We start from the raw sequence: 14191 nt of genomic DNA, 5'->3' as shown, positions 1-14191 counted from the left end.
CCCAGATTGGAGCGATAGGTGTCACCCGCAGTGGGTCAGACTCAGTCTCCCATACCGCAGGCGAGTCTACCGCTCGAAAATCCAGTAGTCTCATTAGAATAATGAGAGCCTGCGCAACAGGTTCAGTGATGGCAGTTGGGTTAGCACAGTCGTCTCTGGATACAATTTTAAGTCTGCCATTAGCCAAGACCTTTTGATTTTACTAAACTTATATGCTTAATATACTTACTAAGTAGGGACTTTCAGCCACCTCTCTTCATCTATTGGTCTGTTGTTGTGTCATTTATATTTTGCTTCCACCCACTACTGCATAAGGCACAGAGTAGCGGGTAGTCTGCTTCAGCCATGGGCTAGCTTCACTTTCAGTGACTGAATTTAGCCCTTTCACAAGGAGCACATCCGCACACAAGGTAGTACCTTCAGTGTCAGTGTTTTTATTTTTACTTTATTATTATGTGGGTGTTGCTTTTGTTTGTAGAGCCGGATATGATTGCAGAACAACGTTCTACCAGATATGACAACAGGACACATTCTAGCTTTATCATTGTCTGTATACTGCCAATGGTGTTGTAAATTCCGATTTGAAGTGCCATTTGTTAATATGAATGCTGCTTACCACCAGCTCACATGAACTCTGAATATAAGCTCATGTGGGTGTTTTATATTTGTAACCCTGTCTGTCATTCCTTTTTTCATTCCTTCTTTCCTTTATTACATCTTCTTTCTTTCTTTGTTATTTTCTTTCCTCTTTCTTTTTTCTTTCTTTCTTCTTCTCTTCCTCTTTTCTTCATTCCTTCTTTCTTTTTTCGCTTTGCTTTTTCTTTCTGTTTTCTTCTTTGCCTTGCTTTATCTTTCTTTCTTGTCTCCCTCTTTCTTTTTTGTCCTTCTTTCTTTAAATGTCAACAGGCTGTCAGGCAATGTCAGATTGATTGGATTTTTTAAGTTGTTTGGGCCAAGACCTTTCGATTTAACTAAAAGTATGTGCACAACATAATTACTGATATGTGTTTTCAGCCAGACTTCATTCATTACTTTGTAGCTGTGTCATCACGTTTATCTTACACTCACTTCACCATGCATCAAGGAGCAATGTGTCAGTCGACTACAGCATTTGGCTGACTTCATTATGAGCTATAGCTTGCTGCCCTTTCGCAAAGGCGCACATCCACACCCAAAGTGGTTCCCTTCAGTGCTAGAGAGTAATATGGCGATGTTCGCTTTCTTGAAAATAAAACAACATTTTTACCTTCAGCCAATATTGTTTTCAGATAGATGAGGCTGGTTGACAATGCCTGAGCTATTGGTTTTGCCAGTGCTTGTTGTACTTGGTCACGCTCCAAAGAATGTTATTACTAGGATCCGCTTCTCATTCAATTTATAATACATTTTGTGTGTGTGTGTGTGTTTTTCTTTTTTTTTAAAGGGGCGTGGTTTATTAATTTTGAGAAATCTGCACTTTGCACTTTAGGGTCTTAAATTGCACACTTAGGGCCAGATGTAGGAAACAGTTTGCGACTCGCAAATGGCAAAAATTGCCGTTTGCGAGTCGCAAACCGGAGTTTCCTATGCAGAAATGCATTTTGCGAGTCGGAACCGACTCGCAAAATGCATTTCCGACTCGCAAATAGGAAGGGGTGTTCCCTTCCTATTTGCGACTCGCAGTGGGATGCAATTCCATTTGCGACCACGTACGCGGTCGCAAATGGAGTCGCAGTTACCATCCACTTGAAGTGGATGGTAACCCACTCGCAAATTGGAAGGGGTCCCCATGGGACCCCTTCCCCTTTGTGAATGGACCCCACAATATTTTTTCAGGGCAGGTAGTGGTCCAAGGGAACGCGCCGGCTAACGCCATTCTGAAGCGCCATGCGGGCGCCGTATTTATAGAATGGCGTTAGCCGGCGCTAGCAGACCGGCGCTGCCTGATGTGCGCGGAAAGAAAACACGTACACCAGGCAGCGCCGGCGTAGGGAAAAATGGCGTTAGGGCGTCTTAAAATGGGGCAAGTCAGGTTGAGGCAAAAAAATCGTCTTAACCCGATTTGCGCCATTTTTAACGACGCCCAGACGCCATTTACATGACTCCTGTCTTAGTAAAGACAGGAGTCATGCCCCCTTGCCCAATGGCCATGCCCAGGGGACTTATGTCCCCTGGGCATGGTCATTGGGCATTGTGGCATGTAGGGGGGCACAAATCAGGCCCCCCTATGCCAATTTTTTTTTTTTTTTTAAATAAAAATTATACCTACCTGAACTTACCTGAATGTCCCTGGGATGGGTCCCTCCATCCTTGGGTGTCCTTCTGGGGTGGGCAAGGGTGGCAGGGGGGTCCCTGGGGGCATGGGAGGGCAGCTGTGGGCTCATTTTGAGCCCACAGGTCCCTTAACGCCTGCCCTGACCCAGGTGTTAAATTCAGGCGCAAATGCGGGGTTTTTTGCCCCGACCACTCCCGGGCGCGATTTTTGCCTGGGAGTATAAATATGACGCATTTGCGTCGCAGTCATTTTTTTAGACGGGAACGCCTACCTTGCATCTTATTAACGCAAGGAAGGCGTTCACGCAAAAAAATGACGCTCATTCCCCATACTTTGGCGCTAGACGCGTCTAACGCCAAAGTATAAATATGGCGTTAGTTTTGCGCCGAATTTGCGTCGAATAAAACGACGCAAATTTGGCGCAAACAGAGTATAAATACGGGCCCAAGTTTTGCTACATCTGGCCCTTAGTTCCGAGGAGGCAATTGCGATACCGTTCCTATCTCTTGGTTAGAAATAGAGCATGTGTAAGAGGGACATTTTCAACTATATCAAGGGTTGTGAGCAGGTCCGCATAGTGTGGGCACTGTTAGCACAACAAAGGCAGAGTCACCACCCACTCAGTGACCATCACCAGCCATGCTGCCCGTTTTGACCTAGATCAGGTATGGATTACTTTCTGTAAACAAGAATTATTAGCTCTATATTAGGGATATGGGGAAAGAGGGTGATCTTTTCCTCAGTATTGTGCGTTGCTTAACTTAAGGTCCTTTCCTTAACATTTTACCAAGATTTACGATTTAATTTCAGACTGAGAGCTGGATTTACTATCGTTAACTGAAACCTGGTTATAATAGATATTAAACCCTGATGTAGGTTAGCCCTTCCAGTTTATTAGAGTAAATGAAATCACAAGTAGAGGAGGGGGTGTGGCAGTAGCGTTCATATGATTCTGTGTGGGGACTTTATTCCAGTTGAAGTTTGGGTTTGTTAGAATGGGGGTGTCCGCTATGCTCTCTTTAAAGTCCTCCATGCCATGACACCATGTTCACAGAGTATTTTTTTGGAACTGATTATTAATAAGGCTGCAGACGCCTGGTGGCTACATGCATTGGGGGATTTTAATTTATGGGTTGTATTGTCCCTCATTAGCGGAAGGTAAACTTTTTATGAAGGACTGAGAGGCTCTCAATTTGGGTCAGCCTGTACAGGTTGCTACACATGATAAGAGATATACCATTGATTGGATATTATCTGATCCTAAGAACATTCAATTTACCGAGGAATTTCCCCTCACATGGTCTCATCACTGTTTAGTGAAGTTTAAATGGAGCTCCAGTCACTATGATTTCTGATCCTCCCCCAAGGCTAATTAACTCTTGGACATGTTATACAATTATCACTATAGCCTTTTCAAAGCCTTATATGGACGGAATCAGACTTCAACATAGAAAATTACCACACAGAGATTCTCAATGGAGCCTTTCCTTGCTGGATGAGATCACCCTTGATTTGATAACCCCTATAAAATGGTCTTGGATCCAACAAAGTAAAAAAACAACACACTGTTTTTTTTAGGAACTTTTAAATCTAAAGAAAGATTGTAAAGGCAGGTAAAACACTGCCAAAAATATTATAAAGAGGGATTTAGAAAAAGATAGTTGCTGACACTAGCAACTATAACTGAAAGAATGTTTCAGAATTTAGCATTCTTTTGTTAATCCCAACTTCTCTTCTCTGGAAGATTCCTTATTTAGCTGTTACCTTTCATGTCCTGCTCTGCAATATACTTCCCAAGCAGTCAACCAGATACCAAACAACTCTTTCCAAAACTGCACCGTTGCCCTATGTGGTGAGATATTAACATCATTCTATTCACATATCTCTTTCTACACTGCATCTCCCTAACTTCCCCTTTTGATGACCAGTTCATTGCATTTCGACTAACCCCTTTCAAGGCTTTCAAACAACATAGCATAAGATCTCCTTGAGTGCCAAGTCACATTGGGGGTTTCACTCTAGAAATTCAAGACTCAGACTCAGTGGGGTCTACACACAAAAGCATTTATGAGAACGGGAAGTAGACCACATTCCGGTATTATTGGATAACGTTTTGCCCATTTGTACGGAAAGGACCAATGCAAGAATTTGTGTCGCTTTAGTAATGCTGCAGTTTTGCAGTTCTGTTAACTGCATCATATTTTGGGACTGATTTAAGGAAAGTGGTGCTGCACCCAGTGCAGTGGCACTTTCCTTGCACCCCTTAGCACTCCCCTACAACCACCATGTGTGCACCGTATTTAAAATACAGTGCACCATTGTGCGAGGTAGGGGGCAATAGCGTCATTTTTTTCAACACTATGGATGTACTCTGCAAGACTAGCGCCAACATTTTGGCACTACTCCTGCAGAGTAAATAGGGGCCCATTGTATTAAATGGGATGCCCCATTTTAATGCCTGCTCTGAGCAGGCTTTAAAAGTGCTGAGAAAATGATGCAAGGAAATATCTTAGATTTCCTTGCACCATTTTTTCGGCCACCCTAACGGGGGAACACACCCTTTGCATCCATTATGCCTGGTTTACAAAGTGGCGCAATGCATGCATTGCACCACTTTGTAAATATGGCATAGCATTTTTGGGCATCTGTTGCCACATTAGCGTCAAACAAATTACTCTAATGTGTTGTTAGGATTGCGCTAGGGGCTCTTAAACCAGCCCCTTAAGGTTTCTAAAGGCAAATTGGAGTCTCTTGCCTGGGACCTCCTTCTGATGTGACCCCAGGCAATTTCTTCAAATATGAGCCCCAACACATGCTCCTTTCATGTCTGTGAAGGGGCAGCCCGCAAAACAATCAACCGTAAAAAAAATAACATTTGAGTTGGTGGTTGCTAAAAAACTAAGTGGTAGTTTTCCGGATATTGTGAAATTTCATAAGCTAGGATTTACAGTTGAAGAAACGATGAACATTCAGCAACGTAAAGAAAAATTGAGTTTGCAGGATTACCGCAGTGTTCTGAGACCTCTCCTGCTGCAACATGAATAGTAATTGGCCCCTGGACAGGCGAGCTCTCTACAAGGCTCTGCGACATGCAATCCCCACGCAGGCGCCTTGTAAATCATGCTGCTTCGCTTGTAATAAAGCTTTGCCCTGAAGAGTAAGAAAATGATACATTCATCGTCACTTTACACAAGAACCACCCACCGTTTAAAAAAGTTCTGATGAAGGTTTTTCTTTCGCACGAACCAAATGTTCTCGTCTTTAGTGCCTGATTCTCAGTCAGGTGGAGCAAAATTACCTCATGAAATTTCACTGTAACTGATTCAAAGCTGGTCACTTGTTCCAAACCTGCGTTTACTAGGTGCGGGAGAACCATACCTGACTTTTCTGTCTTGTAATATGAAGATCGTATTCGAGAAGCTGTTTTCGTTTGTACTGCACAATCAAATTAATGTTCTTCTTTAAATAATGTTTACATTTTTTGGCATTTCAAGAAAAACCCAGGTAATGGGCCAGTACATTGAGTTTGAGCAAACCATTCTGGGCTGAGTGCCTCATTAGCACTCGCTTTTGGTTTTCCAAGAAGTGGATCATCATACAAGGGGATTACAAGGTATACCGTAAGGCTAACCCCAGAAATTAGGTTTTAAGGGGGAAGCAGAAACACCACCTATGTTTTTCCCAGTTCCCATTTCTCCCGAGTTTCACTCAAAGCTTCCTTCAGCTTTCAACAGTCATAATGTCGGTTTGGAATGCACAAGTTCCACAGATCTGGTATTTTCGATGGGGTTGGTGTCTTATATTCATGGATACATCAGAATTCTGAGAGTACCTGTAATGGGAGCCTATAATATGAAAAGTAAAAATGGTAAATCCTTCTTTGTAATGAAGACATTTTACTTTTTAAACTTTTTTGGCATATAAAAAGTTGCTGAGCTGTGTTAGCCTGCCTTTGAGCCCTGAGAACTAGAAGCAGTGTGATAAATGTGCAAAGGTCCTTGGGCAGGCAACGATTAGTGGCTACAGCTTTCGTCACCTCTGTAGGACTTTTGCATGAGGAGAGAAAGTGACCATTACCCCTACGTCCCTCATCCTCATCTCAGTCACTACTACATGAGGTGATGTCACCTTGCAACAGGAAACAAAGAACAGGGGGATCCTAGAAAGCCAGCCCAACCCAACCTTGGTGCCATAAAAGGGTCTGGCACTCCCGGCTTCTAATGTTTTTTGTTTCCTGCAATATGGACAAGGAGGTCCCTGCTAGGCTGCGCTTATCTTTCCTGCTGGGCTTGGAGGGTGGCAGGCCTCCATCCTGGGAGCATCTTCCAATCATGTTATCACGTATTTCCGACAGCTCCTGTCCCGATGGCATCTCTCCCACAGGGCAGTGTATTAGACGCAGGCATTTCTTTTTGCGCTCCCTCTGGCAAGCAGGGCGCAGAGAGAATGCATCGGCCTCATGCTTGGGCGACGTGCGTGGGTTTACGCATAGGGCCTGACTTCTGGATATGTCCGCTTGGTTCAGGGAATTTCTGGCAACATGTTTGCATTGTGGGGGATTCAAATGGTGCGCCTGCACATACATTCATTTTGGTATGGGCGTCTTGCGCTTTCAAAAGCTCGGTTGGAGGATGGTGGTATCTTATTTCCTGGATCCTTGGGCTTTGTTGGCTGTGATCATGGGCAGGCACCTTGCCAAACTGAAGCATGTCTCCCCGTCTCCTATATTTGCTTCTTCTTCCGACAGTTCTCCTGTTCCCAAGCGCAGGAGAATGCAGAGGGGCTGAGCGAGGGAGACATTAAGAGGATTGTGCTGGAGACTTTAGCTGCCTTTAAGGGGCAGCCTCCTCTTACTGCTCAGCCCAATCATGGGGCGGAGGGGCTTTCATTGTCTGAGTTGTCTGATTCATCTGAGGAAGCTCTGGTCCCATCCGACTTCAAGAGGAAATATATTGCAAAGGACATGCTTGGGGATTTGTTATCTTATAATAGGGGGAATATGGGTTTCCTGCCACTTGACGAGCCTGGTCCCTCAGACAAGTCAGTTCTGCAGCAATTCCAGAAGCCATCCTTTGCTGGCCTTTCTCTCCATCAGTTTGTGAAAGACGTTATCAGGCCAGAATGGAAGGGCCTGGGCAAAATCATGTTACCTAAATTTATTGTCAAGTTGTATCCTCTGGAGGATATGGAATCTGAATTCCCAGATAATGTTCATGTGGATTCTGTGGTGGCCAGGCTTGTGGGTCACCCTTCCATGGCAGAGGAAAACATTTTGAGAGATCCTGCAGATAAGAAGGTGGATTCTGCTTTACAGAAGGTTTTCTCTGGATCTTATGTGGCTTTGATAGCCGGAATTTATGGGGCATATAATGCGCAGTCCTTGATTACTAACTTCAAAGCCCAGTTTTCTGCCGTTCAGAAGGGTGACGATTGCTACATAACTGGAAGACCTGAAATAGCAAGTAAAATTCCTTTTTGACATTTCCTTTGATGAGGTGAGCTCGGAGGCATTAGCAGGGGGAGCCTCCATTGCTGCAAGGCAGAACATCTATTAAAAGATCTGGACAACTGACACTGCACAACGTTCTGTGGCCCACAAGATGCCATTTGAGGGTTCTCATCTCTTTGGAGTTATGTCATCAGCAGAATTCAGATCAATCAGCCAGGTTTCCTCCCAGGTTTTCCTTCAGATTCTTTAAGAAGGGTAAACTGGACCAGAACCCTAAAGAGCAGTGCTCCTGACTATGCCTGGGTGGAGACCTCTGTGTTACAGGTCGGTGGCAGGATTCAGCACTTTACTTCTCAGTTGTGCCTCTTGATCTAGAATCATTGGGTTCTCCAGGTGTTATCCAGAGGTTAACTGATGGACTTCCAGTCTGCTCCGGTGGCTTTGGGGACCATTCCTACTCCATTGCCTTGAAACCCAGTATAGAGGAAGGCACTGTTAGAAGCGATTTTGTTATTTCAGGAGAAGGGTGCTATTGTTCCTGTCCTGAAAGAAGAGTGGGGTCAAGGAGTCTATTCTATTCCTTCCTTATTCCAAAGCAGTAAGGAGATTTGGGCCTGGTCATCGATCTGAAGTACTCAACTCTTTCATTCAGGATATAAAGCTCAAGATGGAAACCCTGCAAAGAATTATCCCTCTGATTCTGCTCAACCACTTTCTGAAGACCTTTGATATTATGGGTGCCTATTTGCACATTCCCATTGTTGCCCAGCATCAACAATTCCTGAGGTTTGCAGTGGGGAACTGCTATTGGCAGTTCAGAGTCTTCCCTTTCGGCTTGAAATCAGCTCTGATGGTCTTCACCAAAATTATGGCGCCGGTAATGGCACACCTATATCTTCTAGGGATCCCGGTCTATCCCTACCTCGATGACTAGCTCCTGCATGTTTCAAGTCTGGACCAACTCAGTCACTTCTGGGGTCAGACAAGGATAGTTCTCTCCAGTTTGTGCTTTTTCCTCAATCTCCTGAAATGCTAGTTGTCCCCCTCAAAGATCTCGTCTTCATTAGAGCACGTTTCAGAAGGGATTTTAGGCGGGTTTTTCTGCCCCAGAAGAGGATCTTACGTTTGCAGGCAGCAGTGTGGGATTTGATCTCCAGGGTTCTGGCCTCTGCAAGGCTTTGGTTGGAGCTTTAGGGTCACCTGGTAGCTACGGTGCATATGGTTCAATTGGCACAGCTTCACCTCTACCCTCTACGGTGGCATCTGAACAGACATTGGTCAGCGGCACGTCATTACTTGGACAACTTAGATCCTCTGTCTCAGCCTGTTCAGCACAGTCTTCTTTGGTGGTTGGACACAGGGAATCTTTCCATGGGGTTCCAGATGCATCTGGATCCTCCTATTGTCTTGACTACAGATTCCATCAAGATGGGCTGGTGTGCTGCTCTGCTGGACGGATCCTGCCGGAATGGCGCCGGTCTTTGAACTGGAGGGAATTAATGGTAATCTTCAGAGCACTGACATTTTTCTGTCTTCTTCTGTTTCAGAAGAATGTGCTAATAAAAACAGACAACACAGTGGGAGCTACCTACATAAATGATCAAGGATGCACTCGCTAAGCCTCCCTCTATGTGATTGCAACACAGTTGGGCTCTTGGGCAGAGACCAACTTGTTGCATCTTTCAGAAGTCCACATCATGGGTTCCAACAATGTGAAGACCGATTTCCTCAGCAGACAATTACAAAAGTCCTAAGAGTTGACCCTATCCAGACCAATCTTTTGGGAGATTTGCAAGCAGTTCGTCAAGCCTTATCTGGACCACTTTGCAGCCAAGGACAATGCTCAATTGCACAGGTTTTGCTCCAGTTTTCTGGAATAAAGTGCTTGGGGAGCGGACGCTTTAGTGATGAAGTGGCTGGAACATCTTCTCCATGTATGCCCTCTTTTTTCTGTTGAATCAGCAGGTTCTCTCCAAGTTTCAGCAGGAGAGAGGGGACTTGATAGTGGTGGTTCCTTACTGGCTACAGAGATCCTGGTTTCCGCTCCTTCAGTCACTGGCTCTTCTTCCTCCATTGCTGCTATTGGAAATTCCCATCTCTCCTCAGACCTTCTGCCGTGGCCTTCTGGCTCCAACTTGCTCTGTCAGTTTGGAGATTGAGAAGTCTGATCTCATAGTAAAGGGCCTTTCCCCTGCCTTGGTGGAATGCAATTCAACACTCCAGAAGGCCTTCCACTTTGAAATCCTATTCAAAGCACTGTAAGTCCCTTGACACATGGTACTCTTCGTCATTCTTCTGCTCCCACATGTAGTTTGGCTACTGTTTTGCACTTTCTTCTGGATGGATTTCACTTGAATCTTTTTCTTTCCACTTTGAAAACTCAATGATTTACTACTAAGGGTTTTAGGTCCTTTTCTGAACCTCCTTCTGTGGTGCCATCACCCATTTCTAAACTTTTCAGGAGTTTTTCTGTGGTGTGGCCACCAAAAGACATGCTTGGGATCTTCTTGCTGTCTTACAGGCTTTATAGTTCTCTCCCTTTGAGCCTCTAGATATGGTATACTTCAGGTTTCTCTCCTGTAAGGTACATTTTCTGGTGCCGATCACATAAGCCAGGAGAATTGGGGAGTTGAGTGTTTTAAAATGCTTTCTTCTTTTTCTTTGGTTTCTGGATGATGGTGTTGTTTTGAAACCTGATCATGTCTTTGTTCTCAAAATGAACTCCATTTTTCATAGGTCCTAAGAGATTATTCTTCCTTCTTTCTTTCCTTCTCCCTCCTCCCCAGAGGAACATTTATTGCATACGCTTGAAGCTAAAAGAGCTCTTTTGATTTATATTTCTAGGTCCCAGCAGTTCAGGAAAACTGACTCCTTGTTTGTAACCTTTGGACAGTCAGGGAGAGGCAGGAAGGCGACCTCTTTGGCTTGAGTAGATGGATTAGGTCAACAATCTCAATGGCCCTACAAGACTTGGCAGAGGATCTTCAGGTTCAGGGAAGGTCCACGAGGGGTATGGCGACCTCCTGGGTTGAAGTCAAGAGAGTCTAAATACAAGAAATCTCTTGGACAGCCACCTGGTTTTGTTGAGCATTATTACCTGAACAGTGTTTCTGCTTTGCAGTTAAGCTTGGGTGAAGGGGTTTTGAACTCTGCAATTTGATTTCTTCATGCTGTGTTACATGTTTTATGGTATTTTCATCCATGAAAGTGATGGTGTTGCAGTCATACCATTCTCTTTCTGTTGGTTGATCAAAGAACTCACAGCTTTCATATACCACATGTAGTAATGACTGGGATGAGGACGAGGGACGTAGGGGTTATGCCCTGGTTACTTACCGGTAATCTTCATTACTCCTCACAGTCATTTCACCCCACCTATGCTCCCTCCTATCAGTCCTTTGACGAGGGCTTTGATATGTGCAAGAGGAGCCAGGAGTGCCAGGAGTGCCAGTCCCTTTTATGTCACCCAGGTTGGGTGGGTAGGGCTGGCTTTCTAGGATACTCCTGTTCTTTGTTCCCTGTTGCGAGGTGACCAACTCATGTAGTAATGACTGTGACGAGGACAAGATGGACTAAGAATAATGAAGATTACCAATAAGTAACCAAGGCAGTGCATTGACAAAATTGGTTTGTGTTTCTGCAGCATTGCTAGAAAGTGAGACCAGAATTTCCATACCGAGGCATATACCAGGAATTCAATGACAACACCCAACAACATTGAAGGAGGACTACATTTTACACTGTAAAATAGTCCTGTTTTGCTATTTCGAGGGACTGATGGCATCCATGATATTTATAATATCTCCAATTGATAGTTATCATTGTAACCATTGTGTTGACTTGCTTTTATGGATTGACCTGAAGTCTGAAATGGCCAAATCACAAGTAAGTAAATAAATGACTAAGGCCCTCATCATGACATTGGCGGTAAATCCCGCTTACCCCCAAGCTAATGACCGCCAACATACCGCTGCGGTAGCAGATGATCGTTCGTCATATTACGACACACACAAATACACCAAACCGACAGAATACAGCCACATACACAAACCTGCCAGCCCAAAGGTCAGTGCTAAATTGTCGGTCCGAACACCCATACCATTGCGCAAACAGAACAACACCCACCACACCATGACCCATGAATCACCACGGTGGACATTCAATGGCAGTAAACCATTGGCGGTACACACTGCTGCACTCAGAATGGAAACCCAAATAATAAACTACACAACATTGGCCAATTCAAACAACACACACCTGACACCCATACACACACCACACACACCCACTCACACCACTGTGAAACGCACACCCACATTACCCGCAACCCTTTATGAATACAAATCATTGCCACCAGAATGATATCAAAACCACTGTGACAAATACACACACCCATACATCCCTCACACACTCCACTACGCACTCCCAATCACACCACCCAGCACCCACACACTCACACACATCACACAACACCCATGGCCCCACAAAAGCACCCCTGTTTCACAGATGAGAAGTTGTGGGTCATGGTGGAGGAAATAGTCAGGGTAGAACCACAGCTGTTTGGAGCACAAGTACAGCAGATATCCATTGCAAGGAAGATGGAGCTATGGCAGAGAATCGTGGACAGGGTGAACGCCATAGGACAGCATCCAAGAACAAGGGACGACATCAGGAAGAGGTGGAACGACCTACGGGGGAAGGTACCAGCTCGTCATACAGAGCACAGCATGGAAGGAGCAAGTCTTGGCATTACTGCATTCTGAGGGATTCACTGGAGTAGCTGGAGCCCTGGACAATGGTCAACATTTAACACTTATCACCCCCATACCTGTATACCATCTCACACCCTCACCCTCACCCCCATCACTCCACTCCATCCCACACACTGCACCAGCGCAGATGACTAACCCCAGTGCCAAGCCCTGCATGCCATACTAATGCATGGACAGCCCTCCCAGCCCTGCATGGACACCCATCAACAAAGAATGCACAGCAAATGGGAACTAACAATCCCAGAATACATCACTGTAGGAAAGTGGCTCCTTGTTGCAGTTACCCCCCCACTTTTTGCCTCATATTAATGCTGACTTGACTTAGAGTGTGCTGGGACCCTGCTAACCAGGCCCCAGCACCTGTGTTCTTTCACTAAAAATGTACCATTGTTTCCGCAACTGGCACACCCCAGACACACAGATAAGTATCTTGTAAAAGGTACCAGTGGTACCAAGAGCATTGTGACCAGGGAAGGTCCCTAAGGGCTGCAGCCTGTATTGTGCCACTCTGAGGGATACCTCACCTAACACATGCACACTGCCATTTCAGATTGTGTGTGTTGGTGGGGAGAAAAAGGCAAAGTCAACATGGCATCCCCCTCAGGATGCCATGCACACAAAATACCGCCTGTGGCATAGGTAAGTCAACCCTCTAGTAGGCCTTAAAGCCCTAAGGCAGGGTGCACTATACCACAGGTGAGGGCATAGCTGCATGAGCAATATGCCCCTACAGTGTCTAAGCCCATTCTTAGACATTGTAATTACAGTGTGGCCATATCAAGTGTATGGTCTGGGAGTTTGTCAAAACAAACTCCACAGTTCATAATGGCTACACTGAACACTGGGAAGTTTGGTATCAAACTTCTCAGAATAACAAACCCACACTGATGCCAGTGCTGGATGTATTTAAAAATGCACACAGAGTGCATCTTAGAGATGCCCCTTGTATTTTACCTAATCATTCAGTGCATGACTGACTGGTCTGTGCCAGCCTCCCACTGAGACGAGCTTCTGACCCCTGGGGTGAGAGCCCTTGTGCTCTTTGGGGCCAGAAACACAGCCTGCAGTGGGTGGAGGTGCTTCACACCTCCCCCCTGCAGGAACTGTAACACCTAGCAGTGAACCTTATAGGCTCAGGCTTCGTGTTACAATGCCCCAGGGCACTCCAGCTAGTGGAGATGCCTGCCCCCCTCCCAGACACAGCCCCCACTTTTAGCGGCAAGTCCATGGAGATAATGAGAAAAACAAGGAGGAGTCACCCCCTCAGCCAGGTCCATCCTTAAGATGACCAGAGCTGAAGTGACCCCCTTCTTGGTAAATCCTCCATCTTGTTTTGGAGGATTTAGCCCAACAGGGATACAGATAGGGATAGGGATGTGCTCCCCTTCCCAAAGGGAGGGAGCGCAAGGAAGGTGTAGCCACCCTCAAGGACAGTAGCCATTGGCTACTGCCCTATGACCCTAACACACCCCTAAATTCAGTATTTGGGGCCGACCCTGATCCCAGGTTTTCAGATTCCTGATGACCTACAAAGAAGAAGGACTGCCTAGCTGAAAAACCCCGCAGAGAAGAAGGAAGATGACAACTGCTTTGGTCCAAGCCCTACCAGCCTGTCTCCAACTTCAAAGAACCTGCACCAGCGATCTATCCTGCAGGCTCAGCGACCTCTGCCGACTCAGATGACTGTTCAGCAACTACAAAGGATCAAGAACTCCC

The sequence above is a fragment of the Pleurodeles waltl genome, chromosome 9 (assembly GCF_031143425.1).
Source record: "Pleurodeles waltl isolate 20211129_DDA chromosome 9, aPleWal1.hap1.20221129, whole genome shotgun sequence".
NCBI lineage: Eukaryota > Metazoa > Chordata > Amphibia > Caudata > Salamandridae > Pleurodeles > Pleurodeles waltl.
The sequence above is the reverse complement of the archived record's forward strand: the minus strand, read 5'-3'. Positions refer to the sequence as shown.